An 11,998-nucleotide genomic window follows, 5' to 3' on the forward strand; every position below is an offset into this window, starting at 1 on the left:
GATGATCCAGCTTTTCCCAATAGGCAGCACTGATTTCATTTTCTGCGATTAACACTTCTGTAAGCCTCTTTTTTCAATGTTTAATGTTAAGTATATATAGTATAATTATCTTGTCTCGAACATTCCCTGAAGAAGATTTAATACGCATCGAAACGTCGGATGAAGGAGAATATCTGATCGTTTGATTACAATTGCGACTGCTACGCCAAAAATCCTCCCAGGTGTCCAGATACCTCAGTCGAAAGCTGCCTCCAAATCTCTCCAAGAAATATTCCTTGAACTTTTGCAGAGATTTTTAGAAGGGAATCTTCCTCTAGGGGAATCTTAAGATTCTTCGGAAGTTCCCACCGGGATGTTTTCATGAAATTTCTACTGAGACTTATACTGATTTTTTTTAAGTTTCTGCTTGAGCTCCTTCTGGAATTTTCGCAATGATTCCTTCAAAAATTCCGCTAGAATTCTTTTGTGAATTTCTCCTGTGGTTATCCCAGCTATTTCACCTAAGAAATCGTCCTTAAATTTCTTCAGGTCTATCTCAAGCAATGACTATCCCTTCAGGAATTTCTTCAAGTATTCCACCAAGAATGTTTTCAAAAATTTCTTCAGAAAATTTATCATTAAACCTGCTGGAATTCCTCCATGAATTTCTGCTGGCATTCCACCAGAAATTCCGCAGAGATTCCTCCTGTGGATTTTCCAGAGGTATCCTAGAATTCCTCCTCAAATTTCTAAAAAAAAAGTCCTGCAGGGATTTGTACAGGAATTCCTGTTGGACTTTCTAAACTAATTCTCGCTGGGATTCCTCAAGAAATTCTGGGATTTTTTGATTCCGGCCGGAGAATTACTCCTCTAGGAGTTTCTCCAAATGTTCCACCAAGAATATTTCCAGGAGTTCCTCCATCGCTTTCTCCAGAAACTCCTCCAGGGATTCCTCCCTGAACTACCCATGTGATTGATCCAGTAATTCCTCCTTGAGTATTTTTATTCCTCTTTCCAACATTTCAAACCAATATCATACCAGATCACTGATTTTTTTTTTACAAAAATGGGGTTAGTCAATCATTAAAAGTTGCATTTTTTTTTTCAAAAATTTCAGCTAGGATTCCTTTAAAAATGTTTGCTGGAATACCTTCAGGAATTCAGCTAAAATTCCGTTGTCAATTCCTCCTGTGATTTCTCCAAAGATTTGACGTAGGATTCCTCCTAAACAAGCTTTTTCCAGGAATTTCATAGGATTTCTACTGGGATTGCTCCAGAATATTTCTACAGGAATTTTTCCCCTAGAAATTACTTCTGGGATTTCTCAAGTAATGTCTGTCCCTCCAGGGATTTCTTCAAATACTCCACCAAGATTTTTATGAAATTGCTACTGAAAATGTATCAGTAAATCATGCTGGGATTAATCCAGGATCTTTTGCTGGCATTCCTCCATAAATTTCACTAATATTCCTCAAGGACTTCTCCATCAAATTCCAGGGAGTTTATGAAATTCCTGCAGGGAATTTTACATGAATTCTTGTACATTCATTCAAATAATCCTGGAAAATTATAGAATCGTCTACTTCTATCATTTTTCGCTCTGCATTATTAATGTTTGCAGTATATCGAAAATGCAACACAGGCATTTAAGCGGCCAGGCTTACTTTGTAGCGGTGTTGATTTTATATCGAAACTATTATTGAGTAGGGACATCACCTACCAATCGTTCAGTTTTATTGGAAAACAAAGCGTTGATGTGAAGATTAATGTATTTAGTTTATGTATCTGGCTCTTCAGTCAAGTTGTCTACTTAAAATCTACAGCAAAACATTTGTTTGAAAAGAATTTTGGGTGTCGGAATAGAAGAATAAAAACGAGAAATACATGGTGGCTCCAAAAGAGGAGCTCTACTGGATAAAACATTTGAAACAAAAATTGTCCCGAATTTTATTGATTGTCAAAATGGTATATAATCCCGGTGAGAAAAGCATAACCAAAACATAACATAATAATATCATAATATCAAGGGTTGATATTTGTATCAAGTTTAGTTATATTTAGATGTATTTTTTGTGATCAGTCGGAAAACAAAACTGTTTTGTATCATAATTATAATAACAGCCAGTTACAATAAATTGAAATGTAAGTTGATCATGTTTATATCAAAATTATAACAAACTCAGTAATAGTTTTAAATATGCAATGTACAGGTCGAACTTAATTATCCGGGGGCTCGATTTTCCCTGATTTGATTATCCGGGTATAATTTATTTGAGCTTTTTTTTATTTTTTATTGATTAGCATGACACTAAATAGTAACAGTAAAAACTATTCTTTACATTAAGTCAGAAAAAAATGGTTTAATATTTATAGAAGGATTGGCATGGAAGCGTAAATAGTCAGATTCGAGTGATCTCAACCTGATCTCATAGTGACCAACAAGTTGCCCGGTGAGTCAAAATAACTCAAATTTTATCTTGTCAATTCCACTTAGTTGTCTTCCGGAATATATTGAGAACCTTTTATTTTTTTATTAAGGTATCTCTCAAGGAGTTCCTCTTGAGATTCCTCAAAGGTTCTTTCCACATCTCACAAATTCCCCCAGTAGTTAATTTCTACGGGAATTCCATCGACAATACTTCTAGGAATGCCTTTTTTGATTCCTGTAAAAGTTTTTTTTAAATTCCTTTATGTAATTTTATGGAATTATTTTATGGAATTTCTACTAACTCCTTCAGAACTCCTATTTAGCCTATGGTTCGCCAATTCGGAGACGGCGGGTTCGATTCCCATTCCAGTCGGGAAAATTTTCTCGACTCCCTGGACATAGTGTATCATTGTACTTGCCTCACAATATACACACATTCATGCAATGGCAGGCAAAGAAACCCCTTCAATTAATAACTGTGGAAGTGCCCAAAGAACACTAAGTTGAAGCAAAAGGCAGGCCAAGTCCCAGTAGGACGTAGAGTCATAAAGAAGAAAGAAGAAGAAGAACTCCTTCAGAAAATCTTCCTGGCATTCCTCAATAATACCAAAATTATTTTGGTATTTCATCAGTAGTTCTTTCTGAGATTCAGGAATGAGTTTTTTTTTTTGGTATTCTTCTGGGAAATCCTTCTGGGATTTGTCCAGGAATTTCTCCTGGATTTTTTCTGGGATTCCTACAGCAATTTCTTCTTAGATTCCTCCCAGAATCTTCATTGGTATTTCCCGTGGATTTTTTTACTGAGATTTCTATAAGAATTTCTTCTGAAACCCCTGCAGACGTACCTTCTGGTATTCTTCCAAGATTTCCTTACTAAAATTACCCAGAAGTTAGGAAAACCTTTGGAAGTTTCTTCTGGAATCCATCCTGGAGTTCCATCTGAAAATCTTCCAGGAATTCTTGCTGGAAATTCTACAGAAGTTACCTGGCGCCCAGAAGTACTTTTTGAATTTACATACAGGGGATGGCCAAAATGTTTGGGATAGGCAACTTTTTTTCTCCCACAAAAAAAAATCAAAATGCTGTAACTTTTCATAGAATGCATCAAAAAATCTAAAATTTTGACTGTTTGTAATCCTATTATATGTGCATCATTGGTACAAATTTGGGCTCGATTGATTAATTTTTCGCGAAGTTAGAACCGTTCGTTTAAAACATTATTATTTAGACAACTAATTTTTGAACTGTAATATCTCGGAAACCAGTGAACCGAATTGAATGAATTTTTTAACGTTCATCAACCATATATTGATACTTAATACGACTTTATAAAAAGTAATAATTTCTCACGGCGAATTAAGTTATATCGGATTGAAATTTTTACCCATATAGAGGAAAATAAGTCAAATTTACAATACCACACAAAAACTACTAGATGTGTTCTTCATTCAATCTAAATAGGCTCTAATATATCTGATTAGAGATAACTTGGGAACAGAAGTGGAAAATCTTTGGATATCAACACTAAAATTTATTGACATTGATGTAAAAAAATTACATTTTTTCGAGAAAAATCCAAACAGATTCAATTCATGATAACTTTTTTCAACGTTTAAAAAGTACCTATGTTTTAATAGTTTGTGAAGCATTTACATATTGTTAGTGTACGTTCAAAATTTCAGTCAATTCGGTTCACTGGTTTCCGAGATATGACACCTCAAAATGAGTTGTCTGAATAATAGTGTTTTACCCGAACGGTTCTAACTTTGCGAAATATTATGCAATCGAGCCCAAATTTGTACCAATGATGCACATATAATAGGTTGACAAACAGTCAAAATTTGAGATTTTTTGATGCACTCTATGAAAAGTTATAGTTTGTTGAACTTTTTTGTGAGAGAAAAAAAGTTGCCTATCCCAAACATTTTGGCCATTCCCTGTATATGGGGATCTTTAAGTTTTTTTTTTAATACACTCAGAGTATTCTTTCCTGGTGTTCCAGGAAATCTCTCTGAAATTTGTTAAGGAATTTTTCCTGAAGTTTATCCTGGGGAATTCCTACAGGAATTCATCCATGGGCTTCTGTTGGATTTCCTTCAGAATAGTCTTAGGTCATTTTTATTGGGATTCCTTCAACAACTGGAAATCTGCCAAGAATTTCTTCTGGGAATCTTTTAAGAGTTTCTTATAGGAAAAAAACTCCATAAATTCCTTCTGAACGTTTTTGAGGGAATCTCCGGATGTATTTTCCTTTAAAATACACTGCAGAAATTCCTGAAGGTATCAGATGGCATTCCTGATGAAGCTCCTGGAGACATCCTTAGAAGAAATTCCTGTTGCAATATCCAGATGGAATTTCATGCTTTCATGTCTTCATCCATCCTGCATCCAACATTCTCAATCCTCTCGAAAAGCTCTTCAAACTCGTCCAGATGTTGCCGCATATCACAACCTTCTGCAAGCTGCAGTTTTGACAACATTTTATTTAGCGCAACCTTTCCAACCGATGAATCCTTCACATAATAGTTTTTCAGCAGTGTTCACAATCTTACTGTACCGGCATCTTTAATGATCCTAATCTAGGCATCTTCGATTAGGAATCTGATAGTTTGGAGCGCCATTCGTCATTCGTCTTCCACTCAAACATATTTTCATCACCTGTAGGTTCAGCAGATACGTAACTCCATAAATCTTCTCGTGTCAATACCTGGCCAGCTCGAATCGTCCTGGTATCGTAGTTATCGTACGATAACCGTTTGATACCCAGCTTTGTGAAATCTTCTATTCAGTGAAATAGCAAGTTTTGTTGAACGAGCAAATCTTTTTTTATACAAACCGCTATGACGGATATATAGTAAACACCACGGCGTGTGTATGGGAAAGGTTTATAACAAAAAAATAGGCATCGTCAAATTTTTCGCTATTCAAAAATAGAGGTTTTCAGCTTTCATTTGCACGGTCCCTCAAAAAAATCCACCGAGGGATCTCGAACAACTTTTTCAGAATACTGTTTTCCCCATACAAAATGAACGGTTCCAAATTAATCCCTATTTCTACTTAACAAACATACCCAATTTTTGTATGAAAAAGTTCCCCCGATGGAATATTTCGATGTTGGGCTTGAATGAAAGCTAGAAGCGTCAACTTTCACGCAACGTAAAAATTAGCGATGCCTATTTTTTTGTAATAAATTTCTTCTACCAGACACACCGTGAACACTGATATAATTTGATTCTCAGCCTACTGTGATTAAAATTCTACTGAAGTTCTTCGTCGATTCTCTCTTGTGCTGTTGATCTTGATCAATACAAACTAAATCATTAATCTTCTTATTCCTATAGCAAGGAGACGGCTACACTTCTATGGATGAAACCAAAAAATCTTTCTTTCAATACACTTTCTGTAACAATTCAAAGAGAATGTCGATGAAGAGAAATCGATGATGTTAATTAGGTTCAAATGAAAAATGATTGTCGATATTTTTTCAAATTTACCTCAATCTGCTCAATAGCCGAAAATAGTACTATAAAAGCACTCAGCTAGAATGGATGATCGATAATTTTAACTGCTTTTCTGCCATGAGAAAAGAGCATTTCGCCCCCTCTCTCCCCGAATAGGTACGTACCTCCACACTCAATGTTATGTCATGAACACCCACAATAATGTACACATAAAGACTGCCCCAGAAAGTATGGACGCACTTAGTCTTCAGTTGTCTGGGCCTAATCGATGGTTCTTGTTTCGGGCTTCGTTTTGGCTGGCTTACTATAGGATCGAAAATTCAAACGTTCTTCGCCACGATGAACATTGGAGTTCGAAATGGTAACTTTTTTGGTCATACCCCGCTTTGTGTAAGCTAGAAGGTTTTTTTCTTGTGCTCTAACAACTTCATTATTTGTTTATCCAAACGAGGGTTAGCAGGATCTTTATTTTTTACCCAATTTCTACCTATGCTTAAACGTGCTATTCCCACTGTGGTTGCTGATTGCTGCTTGCACGAGTTTCTCACTTACTGCCACCATATTTTGTTTATTTCCTAAGTGACCTTTCAAACTCTGTACATCGTTTGTGCACATTTTTTCGATGATGTTCCGCTGAAAGTTCATGTATTTTGAAACAAACTGTTGAAATCGCAGAAACCGCTATACAAATGTTGAGAAAATAGGTTGACTAACAGGATGTAGCTTTTAAAAAGAACTAGTCATCAATAGTTTTGAAATGCCAATATTTTCTTAATGCGTCCATACTTTCTGGACCGGTCTTTACGCATTTGAACGGGGATGCGCTGTGGGCGAATGTGCAAGGGGACCCCAAGGCGGTGGGGTCGGACTCGAAAGATAAACTGTGTTCACCGTGATGGATGCCATACAACAGGAGGAAACAGAAATAACAGCAAAGCACTTGGGTTCGTCCGTTCGCTCGGCCGGGAAAGTGTCCGTCGTCGTCATGGCTGCAACACACCACCGAAAAGCAGGCTGCTGCTGCTGCTGCTAGCTGCAAGGAAAAAGCACATTATGGGAAAATAAATAACAACAACATCGGGCGGGCGGATGGCATAGCAGCAGGCCATGCTCTTATGAGTATGGTGAGGACACCGCAAGGGATAGCCCGGCAACGATACGTAAGATTGTTTGCAATAGTGCAAAGGTACACAAGTGGACTCTTCTGGAGAAGGTAAACATACTACAAACAACATACTTTGCAGTGGAATGTCTTCCCGTTGTGTGGGCTGTGGGCAACAAATGATTTCTAATTAAGAGATAAGTACAAATCTAGGAATGTTGAAAGGGGATCGATTTAAGAAGTGCTTCAATGATTGATGGGTTGAAAGAAGCTGGATTACATTGGAATTTTTCTATGTAAATAAGTAGAACAATATGCAGAAGAATAAACCTTGTGAAAAGTTACTCATTTCGATTCCTGTTTAGGTTCAGCTTGAACAAGAAGCGCCTTACTCAGCAATATCCTCGGAAAAAATTAAACAAACGTTTTCAACGTGAAATGTAGGTATTAGTCGTGAATATTCATTATTTCTTACAGAATTTTCAGTGTACTTTACCAAAAGTAATAGCTAGTTGAACACTTATTAAAAACTGAAAATTCTGCCAGTCCATCTACTCTAAATTCAAAAATAATTCCCTATCGAAGTAGGCCACACTTTGCATAAGCATCTCAATCGTCAGAGTGCTAATTTTTCACCCCGAAACACCTCAAACTCGACGACATTCACTCCTGCAAGCAACACCCGGATTGCATAATATCATCGCCCACTTGGCATTGAAAGTGACAGTGTTTCTCTGGAAACCGAAAAACAAAACCGGACTACTGCTGGATCCAACAGCCAGCCAACCAGCATCATCATCGAAGTAAGCGCCACCACCGCTCATTGCATCACCACCCTCTAGCCATCACAGGGTTGCCCCTGACAACGTTCATCGCCTCCTCTCTCTGGTGAAACCCAGTAAGTCTGACCGCCGCCGCGGCCACATCAGGTTATGTAAATTTTATGGACCACTTTCGGGCCAAGCCGAAGCCAAGAAGTCCCATTTCCATAATTTATTCCTGTCTGTGTGACACCACCGCGCGCCGTCAACCACATCTTGTGTCGATGAAACAACCGCGCGCGCCGCCGCCGGCCGCATAAAGCATCTTTCCATTTTTCCGCCTCGCATCTTTAATCTTGACATAGTTTTTTTTTTTGTTTCTTTTCGTAAGTTTCGGCTTCCAACAGACTGTACTAAACTGGTTTCTCACATCAATTCAAGAGACATCCTAATCAGGCCGAAAAGGTGGCGAAAATTACTCGTCCGGATCGGAGCGGGCGTCTACAATAGCGTGGAGCGTGGAGTAAATTAGCTGCTTCCAAGCCTACTTCTCGAGCTTGAAACGTTCACTTTTTCTGACCGTCGAGGATTGACTAGGGTCTATGAGAGAGATGTCGAGGTGAAATGCGCCTCAAGAACCTTAAAATACATCAAGCCATTTTGGTAGGATAGAAACCTACTTCGTCATATGCACTAGTTCCCGTCATATCAGACGGGAAATAGTGAATCATTACAGATATTCCAACTTACTTTTGCCACCGGCTCATCAGATGGAAGCAAAACGATGTAGACCACGGGTTCCCAACCGGTGGTCCGCGGCCCCCTGGGGGGCCGTGAAGCCAGTCCAGGGGGGCCGCGATGTTACCAAAAAAATAATACTAAATTTTTATTCTATGTTGTGCAAATAATACCAATTTTTAATTTTGTATACTGCCACCTTCAAAAGCCACAATTTAAGGAACAAATTTGCAGTACAAAACAGCTTCAGAAGAAAATTTTTTTCGGCTGCGCCGCTTTTTTTTTTACTACGACTCAAATTCAATATTCATAATATAATTGCTTACGGAATGTGAGTGTCGATTAAAAAACGTATCATTGATCATCGAAAATTCCTCCCGCAGTAGATTTCTGGCAACGTCACTGTATCCAGAAAAAAATCGGTTTCGTTCATTTATTACATTTTTTTCTAATTTTTTTTATTGGGCCGCAGATGTTTTCACAATTCTCAAAGGGGGTCGCCACCTGAAAAAGGTTGGGAACCCCTGATGTAGACTATCAATATCAATATAAAGCTTGCTTCATTTAGAATTGGAACAAAAACGGCTCATATTGTGGTGCTCCTGGTGGACGGATTTGGAAGTTCTTGGCGGAAGTTTAGTCTTGCATACGACGAAAGCAACCACATCAAAGCAACAGCTAGCCGAATTGATCTACTTTTACTTCGCCAGATTCACTTGTTCAACCAACCTTCAATTCATACCCCACAAATGCTCTATGGCACTTCAAAGTTGGCATTCTATGCTGCAGAGTGCAGCAGAAGCGGTTCAGTTAATTACATAAATTACTTGTTTTTCTCATTAGTAAAATGTAAACAACAAGTTGTCTTCGTCTAGGTAGGTTGCAAGCAAATGTGTGCGTTTATTTTCTGTATACAGAACAACGTATTTCACAACGACAGAGAAAGATTTGATAACTATTGCGAAGAATTTGACCAACTTTTCAAATAAATGCCTACGGTCAAATCATAATTTTTACCAACCTATGTACCATAGTGCCGGGAATTGAATTCAGGTTTTGCCCGAAATAGACGTGGTCTAGATAGAAACAGAATTTGAGGAACAATTATTCAATCTTTTTATTTTAAAACTACTTAAAACTCGGAGCAAGTACTTCAAAACGTCGTTTTTTTTTTTAAGTTAATGTAAATAAGTTTCCACGCTTATTCTGATGTTGAATTATCCGTATAGATGAAGCAAAAATATAACATAGAAATATCGGAAGATTCTCAATCTCAAGACTACAAAATCTTCACAAAATTTCAAATTGTACAGGCAATTTGTATATCCGCTTTGAACTCATCATTCATTCATTCATCGCGACAACCACTGTGCTTTATTTTTTGAAAAGAATCACCTCGTTTAAACAGCCGCCATCTTGAATGTTGAATCGCCATCTTGGATTTTAGAACGCCATCTTAGACATTGAGGTCGCCATGTTTTGGACTTCAGATATCTTCTACATATAAAATATACCCATATTGCATGGTTTAAGAGCCCAAAACTTCATTAAACAGCCGCCATCTTGGATTTAATACCGCCATATTGGATATTCTGGTTACCATTTTTGATTTCCAGACATCTTCTCCATACCAAATATACCCATATTGCATAGTTTTAGAGCCTAAAGCCCAATTAGACATCCGCCATCTTGAATATTAGGCCGCTAAGCTTGAATTTTAGGTCAACATCGTGAAATTTCTGGAGAGTTTGAAATCGGCGCAGTTTGATGTGTCGCATGATGGGGCTTGGTTCAGTTTTATATGGCCAGGTCCACCGGTGCTGATCCAGATCACTAAAATGGCCATAACTCCGGCACGCCCTGACCTATCAGGACCAACTTCAATAGCGAACAATGAGGTAAAATTCTGGTTCGATTAGTGCTAAAATCTGAAAAATCGTCCAATGGGAAGTGCCATAAAAGTGAGTGAACTTTTTCTGCGCACAGACATACACACATACACACACATACATCATGTCAATTCATCAAACTGAGTCGAATGGTATATGTGACTTGACCCTCCGAGCCTTTTATCGAAAATCCTTCATTTGAGTGAACATATAGCCTTTCAGTACACTTTAGTGTACGAGAAAGGTAAAAAAGAGGGAATTTTGTGCATAAATTTAGGTTGGGCTTGATTGAGGAAATTTAGTACGCGAAAATAGGTCTTGCTCCTAGGCATTTGAGTTAGAAACAAGGACATTCGCAGGCTCTTCCAAGAGAATCCAAAAGAATGGGGTTTCAAAGGGCTTCAAGGGCATTTCAGGTAGTTGTTTCAGGGGATTTTAGGAGCCAGTTAAAGGCGTTTCGACAGGTTTCGTTGGCGCTTCAGTTGGATTACGCGATAATGACGGTAGCTTATGGCATCGGCAGCCAGAGGACGTTTATAGGGGAGAGCAAAGGGAGGCTTCAGGCGCGTTTCAGGGGTTCCTCAGGGGTTTCAGGGAGTACCAGAAGATCTCAGGACTGGGTGAAGGGGATCGCAAGGTATTTCAGAGGGGCTACCAGGAAATTCCCAACCAAGTTTCAGAGGTCTTACAGGCGTTTCGGGGCATTTCAGAGGCCTTCAAGGGCATCCGATGAGGTTTCAGGGCATCTCAGGGAGATTCTAGGTGGCGTCAGAGACGCTTCTCAGGGGAGTTCCAGAGAAGTTTCAGAGGATCAGAGACGTTTCAGAGGGATCGTATGAACGTTCAAAGGGGTTTCAGAGGGTCCAGGAGATCTCAGGGACATTTAATCCTTAGTAACATTTTTTAGTCAAATAGAATAGAAGAGGTTCTTCATTTTCATTTATTTAGTTCAACATCAAAGAAGAGGTTCTTAGAACCTTCATAAAACCAATACAAAAGGTATTAGGTATAATGACGACGGTTCTCAAAACTACTACTACCCTTCTACCCCCGATGGTTTGACCTCATCTAATCTGAACACTTTTAAATTTGACCCCCTCTAATTTGCACATAGTTCAAACTAAAAATGGCTCAAACGTCATTCTGATCATGGAACGGGGTGAAACGGAATGCAGAATCAAAACAAAACAGCAAAAAGTGTTACCATCAGTGTGACTTACGATGCCCACAGGATGACTAGAAGTTCAAATTAAAAAATGAACCCCGTTGGTTTGTATGGGGTGTCGTTCAAACCAACGGGGGTAGACGGTAGACTAACTGGCCATCAGAATGTGACTTGGGAGTGGTCCCAGGGTCATCTCAGGGTCTCCAAGACTTTTGGGGTTTCAGGGGCGCTTCTGCACGTCTCAGGGGGTTCCAAGGAGCATCACGGGTAGTTTCAGGGGGTAACAGAGGCGTTTTAGAAAGTCACATGGGAGTTCCAGGATGCCTTCGGGACGCTTCGAAAAGTCTCAGAGGGTTTCCGGAAAATTTCAGAAGGTCTTAGAGGCGTTTCAGGGGGTAGATCCTGACACCCCCTGGGACCCTCTTGAAACGTTCCTGAAATCTCCTGACATGTACCTGAAACACCTTCGCCCCCC

Source organism: Aedes albopictus, chromosome 1 (assembly GCF_035046485.1).
Source record: "Aedes albopictus strain Foshan chromosome 1, AalbF5, whole genome shotgun sequence".
In the NCBI taxonomy this organism is placed as follows: domain Eukaryota; kingdom Metazoa; phylum Arthropoda; class Insecta; order Diptera; family Culicidae; genus Aedes; species Aedes albopictus.